Here is a 25,327-nt window from a genome sequence, read left to right on the forward strand (position 1 = left end):
ATTATATCACTTATAATAAATAGCTTGTAATAATTTGTTGTGTGGCAGTGTGGAGATACGTCTCCAGCAAAGGAGGTGTAAGGCACTCCTTCCCTCCACTAGCCTGCAGGTCACCCTCGGGCCAGGTGTGGTATCTGTTTAGCTCCCTGACAGGGTCACGTGAAGCCTTGGGAGCAGGTGGTGGATAGTCGTATGAGCAGCTGGTGTACATTACAAATCCTGCTTATGTGACCACTGACGCCAGGCAGACAGTCTCTGAAGAGTATTGATAATGGCTGCAGTTACCTGTCTTGTAAAGACACTGCCCAGACCAAGGTAATGGCAAACCACTTCTGTAGAAAAATTACCAAGAACAATCATGATTTTGACCATGATTGCCCACATCATACAACACGGTATACAGTGATGATGGTGAATAATTTCCAATAAACATCACTACTTGAATCTGTGTGTGTCTGTGTCTGCGTGTGTGTGTATAAACATGTACAAAAAGAAGAAAATAAAGAAAGTTAAAACAGAATAAAGAAAGAATAATTAAAGGAAGAATTAAGAAAAATGTGGGTTAGCTTAAGTTCCCCAGGTGGCTGAGCATTTTTCTGATGTTGCAAGACTGTTGGATTTGCAAGCTCCACTCAAATCCTAGGGAAAGCAGGATATTTGGGCAATTTCACTTTAGAGCTCAAACAATCACTTAAATAGAGCTAAGTGCCAATTTCTCCATAAGTAGTCCAATCATTAATCAAAACATAATACAGTTCTGGTCGTTCTGCGCTCAAAGGCATTTGTAATTAGCTATGAGCAAGGAGGAAGATTTAAGGGTTGGGCTGCACACACTGAGAGAAGAGTTAATGCTGATAACCTACAAAAAAGCAGCAACTACTGAGCACTTTAAACGCAAGAGATTCTGCTGATGCTGGAAATCTTGAGCAACGCACACAAAATGATAGAGGAACTTAGCAAGTCTAGGGATATCTGCGGTCCAGTATCTGCTAATCCTCGGCTCCACTGGAGAGTGACCAGTGTCTACTAATCCTCGGATCCACTGGAGGCTGACCAGTATCTGCTAATCCTCGGATCCACTGGAGACTGACCAGTATCTGCTAATCCTCGGATCCACTGGAGACTGACCAGTATCTGCTAATCCTCGGATCCACTGGAGACTGACCAGTATCTGCTAATCCTCGGATCCACCGGAGACTGACCAGTATCTGCTAATCCACAAATCCACTAGAGGCTGAAGAAAACAACTGGCCTGTCCTGGAGTTAGAGGACGGTGTGTTGTGTATCAATGCAAACAACGCAGTTCACTGTATGTCTCAATGTACATGTGAAAAACAAACCTGAATTTGAATCCAAAGTCAGGCAGCATCTATGGAGGGGAATAAACAGTTAACATTTCCGGCCGAGACCCTTCATTAAGACTGGATACTTCATACTTTTCCAGTAACTGTGACACATAACTGACATTGGGTAAATACCCAGCAGGGCTTTAGTTTTTTTTTGTTATTTAAAGAAACAGCACATTAACAAACTCTTCTGGCCCAATGAGCCCCTGCTCCCCAATTAGCTTTGGAGTGTGGGAGGAAACCAGAGCACCCGGAGGAAACCTACACAATCGTGGGGAGAACGTACAAACTCCTTACAGAGAGAGGCAGAGTTGAAAACTGGGTCGCTGGTGCTGTGTTGCACCAACCCCTGTTATTGTGCCACCCATGTGTCGATCTCCATCTTGCCCCGGGGTTCCCGATCTAGTTGATGCCATGGACCAGTAGCATTAAGCGAGGTGTCTGTGAACTGCAGGTTGTGAACCCCTGATCTAGATCGATGTTTCTCTGTTATCACAAGTTTTTTTTTATAAACAATGTTTCCAAGAATGAGATAGTTATCATCCGTTTATTCTATGGGGACTCCAGTCCTTTTCTAAGGACATGGATCCCTCTTGCTCCAAGTGGCCCTAATGGTTACGACCTCGCTACATCACTGTGTGGTACAAAAACTGCACTGCGGCAGATGGGAAGATGAAAACTGCCCAACACATCACTGGCACCAGCCTACCCTCCCCCATCAAGGACAGATATACAGGAAAAAGTCATCCTGAAGGATCCCACCCACCCTAATCATGGACTGTAGCATCCACACCAGGACCACCACACTCAAAAACGATTACTTCCCCCACCTCATCAATCTGATCAACATCTCTACTCATTAACCCAGCCCATCAGACTCCGGGCCACCTCTACTTGATCATTTCCTGTCAGTCACCTGATACAGGTACCCCTATACCTAATGTCACTTTATACACATTCAATCAGTCTATGCATATAAGTTAATCTTATATTTACCATGTTTCTTAATTGTGTTCTTTATGCTTATTGAGTTTTTTCTGTGCTGCATCAGATGTGGAGTAACAATCTTTTTGTTCTCCTTTATACTTGTGCTGATGAAGTGTGTGTGTGTGTGTGTGTGTGTGTGTGTGTGTGTGTGTGTGTGTGTGTGTGTGTGTGTGTGTGTGTGTGTGTGTGTGTGTGTGTGTGTGTGTGTGTGTGTGTGTGTGTGTGTGTGAGTGAGAGAGAGTGTGCATGCGTGCGTCTACTCCTGTGATAAGGGTGTAAGTCTCGGCTGATCTCCTGGTATTTTCATGCACAACAGTCTCTCGAGTTTACAGAGAATGGTGCAAAAAAAACAAAACAAAAATCTAGTGAGTGGCATTTCTATGGACAAAAATTCCTTGTTAATGAGAGAGGTCAGAGGAGAATGGCCAGACTGCTTCATGCTGACAGGAAGGCGACAGTAATTCAAATAACCACACATTACCATAGTGGTGTGCGGAAGAGCATCTCTGAACATACAACACACCAGACCTTGAAGAGGATGTGCCAGAGATGCAGAAGATCATGAATATATGTACACTCAGAGGTCACTTTATCAGGGACCGGAAAATACCCAATAAACTGGCCACTGAGTGTAAATGCCAACATGTCAAATTGAAACTGCCCTTTGATGTAATACGACTGAGCAAATTAAATACTATTAACTTCACTGTCCATCCATTGACATTTTTCTTTCACCTTGCAAATCAAATATTAATTTTTAAAAATAAAACTCTGCTCTAGAATAAAGATCTCCATTTAAATTTATAAATTTTAGTGTTAAGAAATTATCATTTTTCCCCTTACAATTAGTCTCATGACATACATAGACAAAAATCTCTGAAACTCCTGTCTCTTTCCTATTTCTTGAAATATTTTCTAATGTATAGTTAAATTCTAGAGAGTCTGTAATTAACCCAAGGCCTCTTCACATGCAAGTAGTGAGGCAAAACTGCTGCAATACAGGAGATTAGTTGCCTCCCCGTGGTGTGTGGTGTTTACACAGGCCAAGTCTGACAAAAAACAGAATGGGATACTCCGTTGATGTATTGAGATTTCCAAATTATGCTCTGTTGGGAGCGAAACAAAGGCATATTGTTGAAGTGATGTGGTTAGATCTCACCAGGGTCTAATTAAACTTTAAACTGAAATGAAAGCTGATTGCATGGATTAAACTGATACTTCAGGAGGACAGGCAATGAGGCAGAAGATAGATCTGGAATCTCTCCCAGGAAGTAATAAGTGCCTCCAGTCAGGTTGGCCATCGGTAATTAGTTTAGATTGGAGAGTAAAAGTTTACGGATTTGAACAAAAAGAAATATTACTGACTGCTGACTCCATTCCTTTTAATTAGCGCAATGAATTAGAACTACAGGAAGTTTTTTTTTACAGTCTTGCCTGAAGCAGGAACTTTGTTTTCAACACCTGGGCTGAATTATACGTAAAGTTGTGAAAGACCGAGAAGTGCTATTTAATGGCACTGTTTTGCCTTTCAGAATCAAAACACTTCAAAGCAGAACTCTTGGATACCGTTCCTTTAGTTGCTCCGTGCCCTGAAAAAAATTTGCCTGCTTCTTTTAGTTGATTAGCCAGAGGAGTCATGTGGAAATTTACACCAATTCCAAACTGTTCAAGCCTGAAAATGGAGCTGCACTCCAGTGGAAGGTAAACTCGAGGGCACAGAAGTGGTTACTCAGCTCACTGACCCACGCAGCCCTGAAAGCAATCACTGGGTGATCTGCAGGATTTTCCGGTACCACAGCCTTCCTGCAAAGGTTTGCAACACTCCTCAGGTTCCAGCTGCTGAATGAAGTGTTTTAAGGTTTAACTGCAGGGCCAAGGTTTGCCGTAAAATTAATTTATGAGGCTCACAGCCGAGAGGTTAAAGAGGGGGATGAGAGATATTCTCTTTCCTTTCTCAATCTTGCGTTAGCCGGAAAACAAGATCAATGCTGTAGTGGCTGTGAAAAGTGTTTAATTTTTACTGCATTTGTTTCATTACTTCCATAGGGAATGCCTCCCCAAGCAAGATATCCTCTTTCTGGCTGAATATCCTCTTGTACATGTGAAGAATGGGAAGTGAAGATTATGGAGTGCACTCTTCACTGGTCATGATATCCATTCTATAGTTCCTGGTTAAGATGTCCATTACGTAGTTCCAGGCCACAGTGTCCACTGTACAGGCCCTGGTTACAATGTCCACTCTACAGGTCCAAGCCACAGTACATATAGTACAATTCTTGGCCATGATGTCCAATGTACAGGTCCTGGTTACAATGTCCAATGTACAGTTCCTGGTTACAACGTCCATTGTACAGTTCCTGGTTACAATGTCCAATGTACAGTTCCTGGCTACAACGTCCAATGTACAGTTCCTGGCTACAATGTCCATTGTACAGTTCCTGGTTACAACGTCCATTGTACAGTTCCTGGTTACAACGTCCATTGTACAGTTCCTGGTTACAATGTCCAATGTACAGTTCCTGGCTACAACGTCCAATGTACAGTTCCTGGCTACAATGTCCATTGTACAGTTCCTGGTTACAACGTCCATTGTACAGTTCCTGGTTACAATGTCTATTGTACAGTTCCTGGTTACAACGCCCATTGTACAGTTCCTGGTTACAATGTCCATTGTACAGTTCCTGGTTACAACGTCCATTGTACAGTTCCTGGTTACAATGTCTATTGTACAGTTCCTGGTTACAACGTCCATTGTACAGTTCCTGGTTACAATGTCCATTGTACAGTTCCTGGCCATGTTCTCCAATGTACAGGTCTCAGAAGGGAAAGGGGAATAAGAGGAGTAGAGTAATGATAGCAGATTCTCTAGTTAAAGGCGCAGACAGTTGATGCTTTGAATGTGAAAGATACACCCAGGTGGGTATGTTGCCTCCGAGGTGTCAGGGTCAAGAATGTCTCCGATCGGGACTACAGCATTCTAAAGGGGGGGAGGGGAGCAAGCAGCTGAAAGTCCTGATACATACTGGTACCAATGACGTAGGTAGGAAAAGGGTGGGGTCCTAAGCAGAGAATATATGGAGTCACATGGAAAGCTGAGAAGCATGTCCTCAAGAGTAGCAATCCCTGGATTGCTGCTGGTGCCATGCACTAGTGAGGGGTAGAACAGAGTGATCTGGCAGATGAATGTGTGGCTGAGAAACTGGGATGGGGAGTTCTGGATCACTGGGATCTCTTCTTGGGAAGTTATGACCTGTACAAAAATAATGAATTACACCTGAACCAAAGGGGGAAACAATGAATATTCTTGTGCATAGGTTTGCTAGTGCTGTTGGGGAGGATTTAAACTAATTTGGCAGGGGAATGAGAATCAGAACGATAGTCCTAAGCATGGGGCAGTTGGTATACAAGAAGATGCAGTGTATAGTGAGACAGTGAGGAAGGACAAGCAGATGATGGGGCAAAATTGCAGTCAGTGGATTGAGTTGAAGTGCAACATGGAACAAAATTGAAAAGAGAAATGAATACAGGACTGAAGGTGTTATATTTGAATACAAGCAGTATACAGAACAAGGTAGACGAGCAGTTACAGATTGACAGGTACAACGTTGTGGACATCAGAGTTGTGGCTGAAAGATGATCATTGTTGGGAGTTTAACATTCAAAAATACACATTGTATCAAAAGAACAGGCAGGTAGGTAAAGGAGAAAGGGGAGATCTGTTAGTAAAAAATTAACTCAAATTCTTAGAAAGAGGTGACAAGGATTGGAAGATGTAGAATCCGTGTGAGTAGAGTTAAAAAACTGCAAGGGCTAAAGGATTCTGATGGGAACTATACACAGGCTCAATTTTGCTCCTGTGTCTTATGTTCTTATGGTCTGAAGACACATTTAACATTTTAGGAACAGCTGTTTCCCCTGGCCATCAGATTTCTGAATGGTCCATGAGGCCACGAACACTACCACTTCTTTGCACTGTTTTTAATATATTTCTTATTGTAATTTATAGTATATTTTATGGAGAGTTTTGTGTTTCTGCCACAAAACAAATTTCATGGTATATTCAGTAATAATAAACCTGATTCTGATTCAGATCATTCATAGAGTTCAAAACTTTTCGGAATGAGCCATTCTGTCAAATAAATTAAGTCTTTCCACGTAACCATCCCACAGAATCTACTCCCTTTTTCCCCTGCTCAGTCTCTGGGACATTCTTTGCAGAACCTACTGACTTCTGGTCAACTGTATTTTTTTATAATTTAATTGTGTGGACCTTACTGATTTCTGGATAAGTCTAAATTTATTTTATGGCAAGTGCTTTTCTACAAGGCACAGCTGGTCAGAATTGGACTCCAGTTTACTATCACTGACACATGTCTGTTATTTTGCAGCAGCACTACACTGCAATAGATAAAAAACTTAAAAGTGACTATAAGTTACCAAAATAAACAGTGCAAAAGAGAAATACCGAGGTAGCACCGAGATCGCCTTACAGCAATAAGCACACATCATTGCTATGGATTCTGCTAGGGTTCACACTTTGACGTGAAAGAAGAAAACACAATATGTGATTATAAGATATGCACTATTTGATCTTATGAGGATAAGTTGAGTGAGTTAGTTTCTTTGGAGCAGAGGAGGATGAGAGTTGACTTGATAGGGGTGTACAAGATGATAAAGGACATAGAACGAATGGACAGCCAGAGACCTTTTACTCAGGACAGAAATGACTAATACAAGGTGGCATAGTTCTAAGATTACTGGAGGAAAGTATAGGGGTGATGTCAGAGATATGGTTTTTACACAGAGTGGTGGGTGCGTGGAACCTGCCGGGGTGGTGTTAGAAGCAAGTACACGAGGAGAATATAAGATACTACTAGAAAGGCACATGGATGATAAAAACATGGAGGACTATTTCAGAGGGAAGAGCTCAATTGATCATAAGAGTAGGTTTTAAGGTAAGTACAACATTGTGGCTGAATAGCTGTACTGTGCTGTACTATTCTATCTTCTACAGTCTATTCTTCATCCTCTGATGTAATGAATGCAAAATACAAAGGCTGAATTAAAACTGCCTTCTCATCCATCTCTGGAACCTCCTGAGCATTCATCTAGATCAGGGGTTTGCAACCTGGGGACACGGACTCCTTGCTTAATGGTGTTGGTCCATAGCATAAAATTGTTGGGAACCCTTGACCTAGATCGAGCTTTTTGTGGAGCAAGTGTCCCTCTTATCATCTTTATGTCACTGAATCAATCACTCTCTCTCTCTCTCTCTCTCTCTCTCTCTCTCCCTCCCTCCCTCTCCGGATCAGAACTCAGTTTCCTTACACCTTTCTGTGAGGTGCCTCTAGAATCTGGCCAGGGGCCTCACAGCACGTGTTTATCTGTGGCTGAAATCCACATCTCCTTATGTCTCACGATTCACCCTCAGCCAATTACATTATAGAAGTGACATTTCCATCATCCCAGTAACATAGCGACTATTGTATTCTCTGTTAAACTCAGATATCCCACTTGATCTTTATCTCTGTAGCCTTCATTCCAATTCCCCATCAAATATTTGTTCAGCTCTTTCTCCTGCCAGAGTTAATCACAGCAACTTCAACTGCTTTTGTTCAAAGTTGCTTCAACTGTGCAAAGGAAGGACTATTCAAAGTAAAGATCAAAAGTGCTCAAAGGAAAATGTGTTCTATTCTCTTAAATAATCACTTTAAACAAAAGGAGATGGGGAACTGAAGTCTGTCGAATATCTAGTAACTGGATTAACTGGTTAAATCAAATCCTATGCTTGTACCTATTTTAGCTGTAAATACTTTCCTGATTTTTTTATATATATTTTTGACATGCTCTGAACAGCTTTGATCAATGCTCAAATAAATACACATAACAGATCTTCTACCTGAAGACACACACTCAACATTTTAGGAACAGCTTCATAGATTCATACAATCAACCCATGCATATAAGCTATCTTATGTATTTATATGTATTGTGGATACTTAATTATGTGTTCTTTATCTTATTGGGGTTTTTTTGTGCTGCATCGGATCCAGGGTACCAATTGTTCTGTTCTCCTTTACGCTTGTGTACTGGAAATGGCATTAAGCTATCTTGAATCTCCCCTTCTGTCAGCAGATTCATGAATGGTCCATGAACACTATCTTACTATTGTTGCTTTCTTTGTGTACTAAGTAATTATTTTAAATATATTTACAGTATTATAATTTATATTACTGCTGCTGCAGAACAAAAAAAATCATGATATATATCCATGATGATTCCAATTCCAGTGTTTGTATTATTTTATATTTGTATAGTCAGAATCAGATTTAACATCAGCAGCATATGTTGAGAAATTTTATAATTTTATGGCAGTACAATGAAATGCATGATAAATAAATAGAGGAAAAATGGAGTTACAGAAATGTATAATATATGTGTCTATTGAATTGTTAAGTTAAAATATGTAGTGCAAAAAAAAACAGAAATAAAAAGTAGCGTAGTGTTGATGGGTTAAATGTCCATTTAGAAATCAGATAGCAGAGGGGAAGAAGCTTTTCCTGAATCGCTGAGTGTGTGCCATCAGGCTTCTGTAGCTCCTTCCTGATGTTAGCAATGGGAAGAGGGCAAGTCCTGGGTGGTGGGGGTCCTTAATGATGGACGCTGACTTCCTGAGGCACTGTTCCTTGAACATGTCCTGGATACTATGGAGAGTGGTACCCAAGATGGTGCTGCCTATTTTCACGTTTCTACAACTTACCTCGATCTTGTGCAGTAACCCCTCCCCCTGCCCCATACCAGACATTGATGCATGCAGTCAGAATGCTCACCACGCGACATCTGTAGAGGTTTAGTGTTTTAGTTGACAAACCAAACCAATGAGAGGAAAAGTGAATTATGAACTACTTAAAATACGGACCATAATGGAGTTCAAGGTTGTGGCTAGGAGTTGTGTTCATTTTTTTTTTACTTAATTTAAAGATACAGAAGAGTACAGTCTCTTCCAACCCAATGAACTGCACTACCCCTTTATCCCTAGCCTAATCACAGGCCAATTTACAGTAACCAATTTATTGGTACATCTTTGGACTGTGGGAGGAAACCGGAGCATCGGGAGGAAACCCACATGCCGTGGGAATGACATTCAAACTTCTTACAGCCAAAGTCAGAACTGAACTCCAATCTCCGACATTCGGAGCTGTAATAGCATTACACTAAATGCAACACCATCACGGTGCCTGATGTTGAGGACACCGACAAAAATAATGGATTGATACTTATTTTCCACTTCTCACTATGAGTCAGTAAATGTGTGTGTCCTCAGAGAGAAGTGTACACCAAGGGACAAATGAGTTACTAATCTACATTGGACTCTCAACTTGGCTGAAAATTTCAAATCTATGTCATGGACAATAGCTATCTCCATATGTTCCTTCTTGAACAGATGTATTTTTTCAATTTAATGATGACAAATTGCAGCTGTAGTCCAATTACAAATGCACAACATAAATGTTTATTACAGCTCTAGAAAACTTTCGTAGTTACAATTCTTAAATGTATTCCTAATTTATGGTTTCACCTCCCGAACCAAAGAACAGGACGTGCATCAGATTTTCAGTCATGCAACAAAAAAAACTATTCTCTTGTTAATAAACACTTGCATCTGAAGACACTGTGCTCTTCAGGAAAGGACAAAGCTGTATGAGAGGAGATTAAGAAAGCCACATTTTGAAAGTAACAGGCACTAATTACAGTCAGTAAATTCGAATTCAGGGAAAACAAAATCAAATTAAGCCCTTTTCGATGCACAACAGAAAGCATCCTATCTGGATTTATCACGGCTTGGTATGGCAACTGGCCTGCCTGTGACTGCAAGATACTATAGGGAGTTGTGGACAGAGTTCAGCACAGCCACGGAATCCAGCCTCTCCCCTGTGGACTCACTCTGTCTACACTGCTCACTGCCTCAGTAAAGCAACCAACATAATCAAAGAAACCAGCAAGCTCAAGGATAGTTTCTATTCTGCTGTTAGAAGTCTGTTGAACAGTCCCTATGTACAATAATATCGAGCCTTGACCTCACAATGCAACTTCTATAGGTGCGTAATGCAGAGTATATTGACTGGCTGCATCACAGCCTCGCACGGAAACACCAATGCCGTTGAATGGAAAATCCTACAAAAAGTAATGGATACGGCCTAGTCCATCGGGGTAAAGTACTCCACACCACTGAGCACATCTACATGAAACTCTATCAAGGACCCTCACTACTCAGGCCATGCTCTCTTCTCACTGCTACCATCAGGAAGAAGGTACAGGAGCCTCAGAACCACCAGGTTCAGGAACAATTACTACACCTCAACCATCAGGCTCTTGAACCAAAAGGGATAACTTCACTCAACATCACTTGCCCCATCATTGAAATGTTTCCACAACCTTTGGACTGACTTTCAAGGACTCTTCATCTCAGGTTCTCAATATTTATTGCTTATTTATTTATTATTATTTTCTTTCTGTAGTTGCAAAGTGTGTTGTCTTTTGAACACTGGGTTGAATGTCTGAGTTGGTGCGGTCTTTCATTGATTCTATTATGGTTATTATTCTATTATGCATTTATTGAGTATGTCCACAAGAGTCTTAGGATTGTATTTGGTGACATATATGTACTTTGATAATAAATTTACTTTGAACTTTGAACATGATTATGACCTTAACCCTTATTGTCTACCTGCACTGCACTTTCTCCGTAACTGTAACACTTCATTCTATGTTCTATTAGTGTTCTCCCTTTGGGCTATTTCAATGCACTTTTGAAATTAATTGATCTGAAGCACGGTCTGCAAGGCACGTTTTTTGCCTTGGTACTTGTGACAATAATAAACCACAGCACTGAACAATAAAAATGCACTGAAGGCGAGAGGGGGCAAGTTTAAGGGAGATGTAAGGAGTATGCTGTTTACTGAGAAAGTCATAGATGCCTGGAATGCGTTGCCTGGTAGGGTGGTAGAGGCAAATATACTGGAGCATTTAAGAGACGCTTGGATAGGCACATGAATGTAAGGAAGATGGAGGGAATGGGCATGGTGTAGGTAGAAAAGTTTTAGGTGTTTTTGACTTGTTTTGTTAGCTGGTTCAGCACAACTGTGGGCTGAATGGCCTGTTCCTGTGCTGTACTGTTCCATTAAATTTTCCAATTTAGAATACGTAGAAAAAACATTTTGTGGCAGGCATGTAATAATATGGTTCAATGCTCTTGGAAAGATGGAGTGTTAAAATATTTCTTGAGTGATACAAGCTGCTCCAAAAAGCTATCTTCTACAAATTCTCTCTCTTGGGATCCAATAACAACCTGATTTTCCTAATCTACCTGCATTTTGAAATTTCCCATGACTATCGTAACATTTCCCTTTTTTACACATTTTGCTCTATCTCCTGTTGTAATTTGTATCCCACATCCTGGCTACGGATCAGAAACCTGTATATAACTCAAGCTCCTATGCCTCCTCCCTGTTGGAAGCAATGCTAAGGGTGGTGGGTGTACTTAATAGTGGAGTTTAACTTTGACAAGTTGTGGGCATACTATATTGGCCTTGGAAGCGTGGCTGACCCCGATACATCCTGGCTGTTGACGCAAATGATGTATTTCACTAAATGTTTTGATGTACCTGTGACAAACAAAGCTAATTGTTAAAGATCTTGAATCTCAATTTATAGTTTCTCAGTTGATTATTTTAGCTGGGCTAAATTATCTCTTAAAGCGCTGATGTATTCTGCAGCAAGTCAGGCATGGGATCAGATCGCTGATTCCCCCGCTCTGGCAATCTCAGCAAACACTTGACCACTGTGGACCGTGAGCTCAAATGCAGCCAGAAGGATGCCAAAAGATATCTGCAAGAAAATTCAGAGCTTCCACATTCGTGTTAACTGCTACACTACCATAAAATACAATACAAACATAACCATGTTCTCAAAATTATGAAAGGTTCTAAAAGATAAATAGCAAGACAATGTTTATAATAGCAAAGGGTCACAGGATCTATTGATAGAGACTTAAGTTCAAAATTGTAAACATAAAATGGCTTTCCAGAGAGAACTCTGCTGGATTCACTTGTGGTACTGTAATTTGGTGCAGAAATGTCATTCTAAGAATGTTGAGGGAGGACCATTAGCCACAGAATAACTCCTCTGCTCTTCTTTAAAACTGTACCATGGAATCTTTCATACTCCCCCTGAGGGAGCAAAGAATGTCTCAGTTTAACATCAGACCCAAACGATGGCTAACCTGGAACAACACAAATTAAATGTTGGAGAATCGATCTCAGGTCAGGCAGCATCTACAGAGAGGAATAACAGTCGACCTTTTGGGCTGAGGCACTTCTAATCTGTTAGTGCAACACTCTCTCAGTCCTGTGCCAACCTTACCTCTCCTGCCTCTGCAGTTGAATTACATCCAAACCTTCTGGTCAGAAGGAACTAAGGTACCTGCTAAATCATAGCTGACATTATAGGACACTTGTGTGGCTTATAAGTGCTCAAAAATGTTAACATATTTCCAGTCATAAACAAAAAATTTTTACAGAGTCTGGAAATTTTGAGCAATGCATACAAAGTGCTGGAGAAACTCGGCAAGTCAGACAGCAGCACCTTTGAAGGGGAATAAACAGTCGACGTCTTGGGCCGTGGCCCTTCATCAAGGCTGAATGAAAAGGTGGGGAAGGCGAGCAGTACAAACTAGCAGGCGATAGGTTATTTGGTCATTTCGTTACTAATTCATTAATAAAGCGGACAATACATCCTACAATGAGGGGGCCTTGGTTTTTCTTTGCATCACATGATGGTATCCCATTTGCAAATCCTGCCATTGGTGGAGCAAACTACATTGGAACAAATGGCAACTGGAAGGTAGTTTGTTACAACAAACAAAGAGGTTTTTTTTGGATGGATGTGACAAAACCACTGACTTTCTGGCTTCGTCGAGCCCAACATTCACCGAGGCAACCATTATTCCACTGCTAATATTTTGTTGTTGCTGACTGGTCTATTTATTTGGGTGCTTCTGCTGTTTATGAGCAGAATCTGACCTACTTTAAACAACAAATAAAACTAATTCAATGTGTTTTTTTTCATAGTTTAGCGGCAATTTAAAATGAAAATAAGTTGTATTTAATTGCCGATGAGAGAAAGACTGCTTAAAGCTGAATGGGATCCATTATCCATGGGATCCAGTTGGGATAACTTAAATTTATGATAGAAGGATCAATATTTTATTGTTTCTGTGTATGAGTATTAAAGACTAACATATGCACTTTAGGAGTAACTGGTAACTTCAAGTACATATACAACAGCACACACAAAATGCTGGAGGAACTCAGCAGGACAGTCAATGTCAATGGAGGAGAATAAACAGTCGATGTTTTGGACAGAGCCCTTCGTCGGGATTGGAAAGGAAGGAGCCAGAAGAATGTGGAGAGAAGAGGAGGAGTAAAGTTGGCAGGTGATAGCAGAGATCAGGTGAGGGGAATGCGGCTGCAGGTGGGGTATGAAGGGAAAAGCTGGGAGTGCATAGTGAAAAAGATCAAGGATGTCTTACCTTTCCTCCCTCTTCACTTCTCCGCACTGCCTATCACCTCCCTCTGATGCCCCTCCTCCTTCCCTTTCTCCCATAGTCTACTCTCCTCTCCAATCAGATTCCTTCTTCTTCAGCCCTTTCACCTATCACCTCCCAGCAACTCACTTCAACCTCGTTTCCCCCACCCATCCTCTACTTCACCTGGTCTCACCTATCTCCTTCCCCTGTACCCCTCTCTTTCCCTTTCTCCTATGGTCCACTCTCCTCTCCAAACAGAGTTCTTCCTCTCCAGCCCTTGACCTTTCCCACACACCTGGCTTCACCAATCACCTTCCGGTGATCCTCCTTCCCCTCTCCTCACCACCTTCTTATTCTGACTTCTTCCCCTTTCTTTCCAGTCCTGATGAAGGGTCCCGGCCAAAACCATCAACCATTTGTTCCCCTCCATGGATGCCGCCTGGCTTGCCAAGTTTTTCCAGCTACTCTGAATATCCAGCATCTGCAGAATCTTTGTGCTTACATATACAAACAAACTATGTAATGGAAGTGCCATGGCTGGAAACTAGGCACCTGTTCCCAAACATTTTTATGCCATTGGCCAAAACCATTAAGCCAGGGGTCCACGGACCCCAGGTTGGGAACCCCGGCGTAGACTTTCAATAATGCTTAGATATGAATGTGGCTATACAGCATTTATTTCTGTTGAAATTAAAGGAATTGAAATTCTTATTATTTTCATGACAGAAATTCTGGTCAAATTCCAGAGCAACATGCAATCTGCTTGACAAAGTCACTGGGTGAGTTGCAACTGTGGGTGGTGGGGGAAGAGGGAGAGGGAGGGGGATGAGGAGGCGATGGGGAATGGGGAGATGGCTTAGAACCTAAAATGACAATTCCAAAGACACCAAGTGGTGATGCATGTATCCTGAGCCTACCAGTTTTTGGGTTGGAATAATTAACTTATTTCAGCTAGATGGCATATTATCGATCTGAACAAAGGAGGGGAAAACACAATAAGATCTTCATTTCTTGATCACAGGGTGGTGGGGTGGAGATACGTCTCTACCAAAGAAGATGTAAGACACTCCTTCCCTCCGCTATCATACAGGTCATCCTTGGACAAGGTGTAGCACCTGCTTAACCCCACCCTGCCCCTAATCAGGGTCAAGTGAAGCCATGGGAACAGGTGGTGGATGTTCGTATGAGCAGCTGGTGCATATCACAAGTCCTGATTATGTGACCACTGACACCAGGCAGACAATCTCTGAAGAGTGTTGATAATAGCTGGCTCACCCATCGTGTAAAGACTCTGCCCAGAAGAAGGCAAGGGCAAACCACTTCTGTAGAAAAATTTGCCAAGAACCATCATAGTCATGGAAAGACCATGATCCCTCATGTCATACAGCTCGGCACAGAACAAACGAATGTCTTCCACAGTGAAGACTGATACAAAATACTCATTTAGTTTATCTTCCATCTCCTTGTACCCCATTATTTATTTCCCCGGCCTCATTTTCTAGCAGATCTATAGCCACTTTCCACTCTTACTTTTTTTTTACATAATTTGAAAAAGCTTTTACTATCCCCTTTTATATTGTTTGCTAGCTTGCTTTCACATTTCATCTTTTCCTTCCTAATGATTCTTTTAACTATTGTCTGTAGGTTTTAAAGGCTTCCCAATTTTCTATCTTCCCACTAATTTATGCTTTGTTGTATGCCCTCTCTTTGGTTTTCCATAAGCTTTGACTTTCCTTGTCAACCATGGTTATATTATTTTGCCTTTGGTGGATTTCTTCATTTCCTCCATCCTGCACCTTCCTCATTTTTCCCAGAAACTCACGCCATTGCTGCTCTGCTGTCGTCCCTACTAGCATCTCCTTCCAATTTACTTTGGCCAACTCCTCTCTCATACCACTGTAATTTCCTTTACTCCACTGAGATACTGCTACATCAGACTTTAGTTTCTCCCTATCAAATTTCAAGTTGAACTCAATCATATTGTGATAATTGTCTCCTGAGGGTTCTTTGCCTTAAGCTCCCTAATCACCTCCGGTTCATTGCATAACACCCAATCCAGTATAGCTGATCCCCTAGTAGGATCAAAGACAAACTGCTCTAAAAAGCCATCTCATAGGCATTCAACAAACTCACTCTCTTGAGATCCATTACCAACCTAATTTTCCCAATCAACCTGCATGTTGAAAGCTCCCATGACTATCATAACATTTCCCTTTTGACATGCCTATTCTATTTCCCATTGTAATCTGTAGTCCACATCCCAGCTACTTTTGGTAAGCCTGTATATAACAGACATCAGGGTCCTTTTACCCGTACAGTTACTTAACTCAACCCTCAAGGATGCACCACCTTCCAATCCTATGTCACAGCTTTCTACTGATTTGAAGCCACACTTTACCAGCAGAGCCACACCATCCACTCTGCCTACTTTCCTATCCCTCTGATACAATGTATAACCTTGGATATTCAGTTCCCAACTACAGCCATTCCTACCCAAATTCATATACATTTTATCCTCTTATATACGGAAAAATAAACGTCCTCGACTGAATAAAGTTCATCTCCAGAAAGTTAAAAAGAATGGAGGTTTAGCTTTACCAAATTTTAGGTTTTATTATTGGGCAGTTAATATACGGAATCTTACGTTTTGGTTATATTATATTAATCATGAGGACTGTCCAGGGTGGGTTTCTTTAGAAGCTAACTCTGTTAATAAATTCTCTATCATCTCTCTTTTTGGATCTTCACTTCCTTTATCTTTAAGTAAAATAACTGAAAATGTGGTACTTAAACATACCTTGAGGATCTGGATACAATTTAGAAAACACTTTGGTTTATTGAGATTTTCCCTTTCTAAGCCAATTTTTGTTAATTATTTTTGAAGCCCTCTATGACTGATGTAGTTTTTAGACAATAGGATAGATTGGGTATTAAATGTTTCCAGGATCTGTTTGTTGGAGGAAGTCTTTCTTCGTTCGAACAACTGTCAACTAAATATAGTTTACCAAAAACCCACTTCTTTCGATTTTTAGAGACTTGTGGCGATCTCAATTATATACATTTCCTAAAAGTCCTGATAAGAACTTATTAGATGAAATTCTTAATTTGAAACCTTTTTATAATGGTTCAATATCCAATATTTATGATATGTTGATGGGAATGAGAAATTATTCTTTAGACAAAATCAAAAATCTTTGGGAACAAGATTTACAGACTTCAATTTCTGAAGAAACTTGGAATGAAATTTTTAAACTGGTTAATAATTCATTGTTATGTGCCCATCATTCCCCCCTACAATTTAAAATAGTCCATAGGGCTTATATGACCAAGGATAAGCTATCTGGTTTTTATATCTCCCAACTGTTATAGGTGTAACAATGGAAGAGCATCATTCATTCATATGTTTTGGACATGCCCAAGTCTTGAAAAATATTGGAAGTATTCCAAACTTTTTCTGTACTTTTTAAAGTAAATTTTAAGCCTCACCCTTTGACCGCCTTATTTGGTATTGTTGGAGGGAAAGATATCATTGTGAAGACATCTGACTTGCACATTCTGGCTTTTATCTCTCATGGCTAGGAGGCTGTTCTTACTTAAATGGAAGAATGCTGCTCCGCCTAATCACACTCAATGGTTATGGGAAGTTATGGCATGCTTAAATTTAGAAAAGATTCGTTGTTCAATTTCTGAATCTAACCAAGATTTTCAAAATTTGTGGGAACCATTTGATTTCCAGTTAAAGTACAGATGTTGGTTAATAGCATATTTCACTATCTGATAAGGTTTTTTTTTTCCTTTACCAAACAGCTTTGGCTTTGGTAGTGGGTATAGATCTTTTTCTATACATATAAAAAATTATTCATATCTCGACATACTAATTAATCTAATCTACATGAATATAGGGTAAGGAGTTCATCAATGTAATTCAAATATAATGTATTTGGTATTATCATATCTTTCTTTTGTTTTATAATATGTATTTTCTTGAACTCTGTATTCTTCTACATAGAAATTAATAAAAATATTGAAAAAGGAAAGCCATTCCTCAGCCATGATTCAGTGATGGCCACAACATCATACCTGACAATCTGTAATACAAACATTTGTAGTACAAGATAGTTCACTTTATTTCTTATACTCTGTGCATTGAGACATAACACTTTGAGTACTGTATTTGCCACCCTTTTTGATTCTGTATCCCAAATCCAACTGATACTTTACCCTGCTGGCTGTAATGTTGTCTTGTCCTATCATCTGCCTGCCCTTCCTGACAGTCTAACTACCTACTATCTTTGCTTTTTTACCATCCATCCTATCCTGAGTCCCTTCACTCTGGTTCATACCCACCCCACCCCGCCAAATTAGTTTATTAAACCCTCCCCAGCAGCTCTAACAAACCTGCCCGTGAGAATATTGGTCCCCCTCCGGTTCAGGTGCAACCCCTCCCTTTTGTGCAGGTCATACCTCCCACAGAAGAGAACTCAATGATCCAAGAGTCTGAAGCCTTACCCCCAGCACCAGCTTCTCAGCCACGCATTTAGCTGCCAAATCATCCAATTTCTACCCTCACTGGCACGTGGCACAGGCAGCAATCCAGAAATTACTACCCGAGAGGTCCTCTTCTCAGCTTTCTGCCTAGCTTTCTAAATTCTCTCTTCAGGACATCTTTGCTTTTCCTTCATATGTCATTGGTACCAATATGTACCAAGACATGTGGCTGCTCTCCCTCCCCCTCCAAAATGCTGTGGATGCAATCCAAGACATCCCTGACCCTGGCACCTGGGAGGCCACATACCATTCACATGTCCCATTCGTGTCCACAGAATCTCCTGTCTGTTCCATGTCCCCTATCACTAAGGTTCCCCTCTTCTCCCTCTTTCCCTTCTGCACCATGGGCCATGTATCTTCTACATCTCTATCTTAACCTCCTTTGCTCCAAAGATATATCCCTAGCTCATTCAACCTGTCCTCATAAGACACACTCTCCAATCCAGGCAGCACCCTGCACACTCTCTAAAGTTTCCATATTCTTCCATAACGAGGCAAATAAAACTGAACACAGTATTCCACGTCCAGTCCAACTGGAGCTTTGCAGAGCTGCAACATTATCCCACACCTCTTGAACACAATCCTCCAACTAATGAAGGCAACACTCCATATGCTTTCTCAGCAATGCTATGAACTTACTGTTTAAGGATTCAACAGAGACATGGTTTATATTATATTCATGATATCATTATGTAAAATTTGAAGTCGGTTCTCAGATTGTGGTGTTAATTACTATAAAGTTCTTTAAAGACACTATATAAATCCAAACATTTATGATTTGGTTATTTTTGGACAACATACACAGGAAATGTTTGACAAATGTCTCCTGAAATGAAGCATCAGAACATAGACAATCTCAATCAAATACTCAGTAACTCATACACTGACTTTTTCTTCTGCAGTACCTTAAATTATCAAAACAGATTCAAACCTTTATCCAGCTGTAGTGAAAAATACTTCAGGTAACTAGATGTTTGAATAAAAGGCAAGACAAAGAATAAACACTAGAGATTCAACAGCTGCTAGAAATCTTGAGCAGCACACGCAAATTGCTGAAAACACTTAGCAAGTCAGGCAGCATCTATAAAGGGGAATAAACAGTTGAGTCTTGGCCCAAAACATCAACTGTCTATTTCACTCCACAGATGCTGCATGATTTGCTGAGTTCCTCCAACACTAAAGGAATAACTGAAACACATTAAATAATTAGGACCAAAACACTATTGTTTTTGTTGAGATGCACTGGTTACATTCAGCTCATGTGAGTACCTGCTTATTATTCTCCTTCCCCCAGCTCCTGTTGCTCAGGCATATTTTCTATCAGATCAATAATCTGTCATCAAATCAATGAGTTTCAGTTTTAATTAATAACCTCTTGTCAAGACAAATGCCCACATGAATAACATCTTTATACATTGCCCTGTCCATTACCTGGAATTGTTTGAAGTGGTAATAATCAGGTCTGGTGGACCCAAGTCAGCCTTCACAAATCTATGCTGGCTCTCTCTCATCAACTAAAAATTTCCAGGTGTTTGCATACAGAGTCTACTAATTTCCTGACACCAGATGTCGAGCTGCGTCAGGAAATTATTATCCTATGGTTTCTTTCTGCCCTTCCTCAAGCAGTGGTGTGACATATACAAGTTTCCAACCTAACGGAACAGTTCCTGAATTAGGAGAACAGAGAACACAGGCAAGGATCTCTACAATGTTCTCCCCTTGTCCATGTGGAAAACGTGGAATGGAATTCTTTAAAACAGATTCAGTTGCCATATTCAGGTCAAAGGCACATGAATGTGGAATAGTTCCATAATAAAAATTCCAATATAAATTTGGCCTAAACTTGATCCAAAAAATGGACTATGAAAGGTGATATACCCTTATCATCCTCACCACTATGTGCCGTGTTGCACAACATGAGCAATCATGGGCCTTTCTCTGATTATGATTGTTGTCAGCAAATTTTTCTACCGAAGTGGTTTGCCACTACAACCATCCATCACCTGCTCCCATGGGTTCACAAGACGCTAATTGAGAGGCTAAGCAGGTGCGACACCTTGCATCTCCACCCCACCTCCCAATACCACTGTCGATCTGAATAAGTCATAAGGTGAGTTGCTAATGGTTTATTTTAAATGCACAGAATTAATTGCCGTTAGTTATCTTATAAATAAATCAGTTAAACAATCATATTAATGTCATAATTTGAAAGCACTATACTATACTATAATGAAGTGGATGGATATTTACTGTCCTGGACAGGAGGTCTCATGTTTGCTCTTCTCAGATTTCCAATCACAGCAGCTGCCACTTGAAAGATCACAAACAATTGTAAGTAGACTTCCAACTATTCTTTGTTTAGTTTATGATCATAAACAGGAGTGAGTCTTCAGCTCTTAAAATACAATTGCAAAGTAATAATCAGTTTGAAGTTAGAACAAGCACTCTCTGCAGAGAGGCTTTGCAAACGAAATGTCTATAGAACAGATGCTCTATCTACGAGAAGTAAGAATCTAGGTCACTGCACCTGCATTATTACTGTTCAAGATGCAGTATAAGACCATTGGCATTTTTAATTTGGGTTGCTTCAGAACAGACAAGCTGACTCTGAATTTGCTTAGTTCAAGGATGCTTGCAGAGCATATGGATAATATCACTTAGCGTATCGATTACTGATGTGGTTATACTTGGAAGTTTTATATACTTGGAGAAGTTAGCTTTGTAGCATTAAGTGGAGGTAGCTGAGATCTGTGTCTCAAAAAATTGTAGAAATATAGAGAGCAGTTTATTCTTATTAGGAATTGAGTAAGGAACATCAAAAATCATGGAAGAAACATGGGGTGAAAAAGAATCTATTGCTCTCGCTTCAGTTTCTGTGACAGATGATTCAATTGTCTACATCTTTGGTATGTCTTTTTAGTTCATAGGAATTGTACCTGTGTTTTAGAAATCCTCAATTCTTCGTGTTTTAGAAATGGTTGGTAACGTTTAAGATGGAAATTCTCTGTGGATTTTAAATGTGTTTTAAGAGTGTTGTTTGGATTTAAATACGTATCACCAAAAATAAATGAATTGTGTTTTAAACAACTTTGTTAGCTGTAAGTATCTTCTCCTTGATAGGGAGAGAGGACCCACTCCTCAAATAATGGGTACAGGCAGCAAAATCTGCTGTGGAGAATAAACAGGGAAGTGAACTAGTCTTGAAAGATTGATTAGTTACAATATAATCTCGCTTTAGTGAAAGTACTTGTGGTTATTCATATCCAATAGGGCTGAAAGTCTTTATCTAGAGTTTAGAGCTTCATGGTCAGCAAACCCAAAACCAACACAAGAGATGCATCATCATAAAACTACAACTGAAACATTGCACAAAAATAGCACTGAAAGCAAAAGATTGGCAGACACGAGTTGACATTGGCTAAAATAATATGTCTTATTAATTCAAGTTCTGCACAATACTGCTACACTCATTTAAGAAGCTACTTAAGGACTCTGTTATATTGTTATCTCATGCTCATTATTTATTGCTATTTATTTATATCTGCATTTGCACAGTTTGTTTACAATTAACAGTTCCTGATGTTTAATGTATACGGTTACTGTCCTATAGATTTGCTAAGTATGCCCGCAGATAAAGAATCTCAGGGTTGTATGTGGTGACATGCATGTACTCTTGATAATAAATTTTACATTGACTTTGACTTTACTGTAGTAATGTTATGTATTGCACTGTACTGCTGCCACAATAAAAAAACAAATTTCACGACATACGTGAGTGATGATAAACCTGATTTTGGTATGGGTCTCTATTGTGGATTGAGAGTGGGAAGAGAGCATGGAGATGCGAATCATGGTTGGGAAAATGGGAAAGGAGAGCAGGGGTACAGGAAATCACCAGAGACATTTTCTGTATTGAACAATAAACCAATTGTTTGGAATCAAATGACCCTGCCTGGTACCTCAGGGCTGGGTGGGTCCACACCCATGTCACCCCCCCCCCCACCCCCCATACCTTGCACTCCTTCTCTGTCACCTGTCCCACACCCCTCCTGCAGTGCGCCTCCCTCACCACTCCCAATCTCCTTTGCTCCTGCAGAATTACAAACTCACGCTCTGCTCCGCATTGACAAATACGGTGCTGTGTAAAGGTCTCCGGCACTCTAGCTATATATACAGTATGTGCAGAAGATGGTTGCGCAGTACTGTATGTACATTTTACCATAGCACATCCACTCAGTCTGTGCCACTTATCATCTTGAAAACTTCTATCAGTTCACCCCTCATCCTTCTTTGCTCCAACTTCCATTAAGGGACTATTAGCCTCAGATTTTCAGATCTTCCCAGCAGGTTCTGTCCTAATTCCCCTCTGATAGGTATAAACTTTGGCCTCAGTTGTTGAGTCAAATACTCATGCCAGACACTGCAATGATCAAACTCCTGCTAAATTAGGCCCTAAAGTATGGAGACAAGGGTCCTGGGTGTTGGAATCCCTATTCTAGGAGAACCCATACTGTCAGGAACTAAAGCCAGAGCAGGTTTAACCGGATTAGTGTCCAGATCTTGGTTTCAAACCCAGGTCACAGCCTGGATACTGAAAGAACGATCCTTTACACAATTCTTTATCCCATCTGCTGATACTTCTATCAAGAACTAATCCCATTCCCACCACAATCCCTGCTAGGCTTAACAGCCTTCATGGGCAACTTTTCATAGGAGCATACTGAATAAATTGGGTGACAATAATTTGAGTACAATTTACAAGCCCTCACACTAATTTCACATTCTCCCTTGGGGTCTGCAGTGGTGGTCTCCAGAAGAAATATCCTCCTGACGGCAGCTGGGATCACACCTTAAGGAATTTCACAACGTGCTTATTGTACACCACCTTTTAAATCTTTGGAAGGTGCCAAAGAACTAAGCAGCCAATAAAGGATTTTTGAAGTATATAACGCGGCTATTTGAACACAGCAGTCTACTCGCTACAGCAAAATCCCACAATGACTGATGAGATGAATGAAGAGCTACACCATTCTGTCCATTGCCCAAACATGAGTGTGGTGTTCCTCCCCTCCTCCTTCACCCCCAGTGCTCCAGGTCCTCTAAATTACCCCTAGTTTGCAGACAATGTTTTAGTTTCACATTTTGGTGAAAGATGTCGCCTGTAACAATGCAGCATTGATTCTGTTCTGCTCCAGAGTGATGCATAAATTATATACTCAAGTTCTTTATTAAAGCTCGGGTTGAGAAGAAATAGAGTTATTACCATGGCAATACAGAATTTAGGACTTGACTTCAGCACAAACTCGTTAAAAATAGAAATTGCTGAACATAAATAAGCCTAGAAGACATTGTTCAGTATTTCTGTGTTTTAGACTTTATAGTTTCACGCAAACAAGGTAACCTTACTGAATGCAATTGTTTATACCACATTAAAAAACAGCCACTGACTACAGTTTTAAGATTATACAAGACTATAAGACACAGAAGAGTCAGGCCATTCAGCTGATGGAATTTCCTTCACCATTCGAAAATGGCTGATTTATTTTCCCTCTCAACCCCGTTCTGCCTTCTCTTCATAACCTTTGACACCCTTACTAATCAATAACCTATCAACCTCTGCTTTAAATATACCAAATGACTTGGCCTCCTCAGTTGTCTGTGGCAATGAATTCCACAGATTCATCCACTCTGGCTAAATTCATCTTCATCTCCGCTCTTAAGGGATGTCCCTCTGTTCTGAGGTGATTCTCTCTGGTGCTAGACTTTCCCACTATTGGAAACATCCTCTCCACGTCCACTCTATCTAGGCCTTTCAACAATTTATCTTCTTGAACAATTGTCCTTAACCATTCATTAACAAAATTAACCACTGCATAAAATCCATAGCACTCTGATACAGAAAATGCAAACAATTTCAACTCATAACCATGCACTAATAAGCATATTAAAGGGTTAAACATATAACTATGTTATTTATTAACATATGAGGAGTGTTTAATGGCTCTGGGTTTGTACTCACTGGAGAATAAAGGGGCATCTTATTGAACCTATCAGATATTGGAAGGCCTAGATAAAGTGGACAAAAAGAGTATATTCCCTATAGTGGGGGAGTCCAGGACAAGATAGTGTTGCCTCAAAATAGATGGATGCCTTTTTAGAACAGAGATGAAGACAAATTTAGCCCAGAGGTTGGTCAGTCTGTGAAATTCATTGCCATAGGAGGCTGTGAAGGCCAAGTCATTGAGTTTATTCAAAGTGGAGGTTGATTAACAAAGGTGTCAAAAGTTAAGGGGAGAAGGCAGGAGAATGATGTTGAAAGGGATAGTCAATCAGCCATGATAAAATGGTGGAGCAGGGTCAATGGGCTGAATGGCCTCATTTTGCTTCTATGTCTTATAGCTCCTGCAGAATTTTGGCAAAACTTGCTCCTAATGCTTCTCAACATCTTAAATAACACTAGCATGTTGATCCTGAAGCAAGAGGTTGAGAATCTGTGAATGAAAACGTAGCCAATTCCAAATAATTCTGAAGTAATTGTCCCATGTAGATACCACAGACCGCCTCGAACATAGAATATAGAACAGTACAGGCCCTTCACCCCACAATGACATGCAACCCTCTTAACCTACGCCTATCTCAGTCTAACCCTTCCTCCTACATATGCCTCCGTTTTTTTTGACATCTGTGTGCCTGTTTTGTAAATGACCCTCAATGCATTTGCCTCTACCACCACACCTGGCATTCTATGCACCCACCACCCTGTTTAAAATATGTATCTCTGGCATTCCCCCCCCCCCCCATACACTTCAAAGTTTTGCCCCTTGTATTTGCCTTTCCTACCCTGAGAAAAATGGTTCTG

The 25,327-nt window shown here is 40.5% G+C and overlaps 1 protein-coding gene across 3 annotated transcripts in view; it reads right to left on the reverse strand.

Moving 5' to 3' along the window:
- The window catches only part of LOC140739090 (uncharacterized), a 209,094-nt gene that overhangs the window by 104,451 nt on the left and 79,316 nt on the right, over positions 1-25,327 (reverse strand). The gene's annotated exons all lie outside the window — the stretch shown is intronic.

This window comes from Hemitrygon akajei, chromosome 2 (genome assembly GCF_048418815.1).
Source record: "Hemitrygon akajei chromosome 2, sHemAka1.3, whole genome shotgun sequence".
Classification (NCBI taxonomy): Eukaryota; Metazoa; Chordata; class Chondrichthyes; order Myliobatiformes; family Dasyatidae; genus Hemitrygon; species Hemitrygon akajei.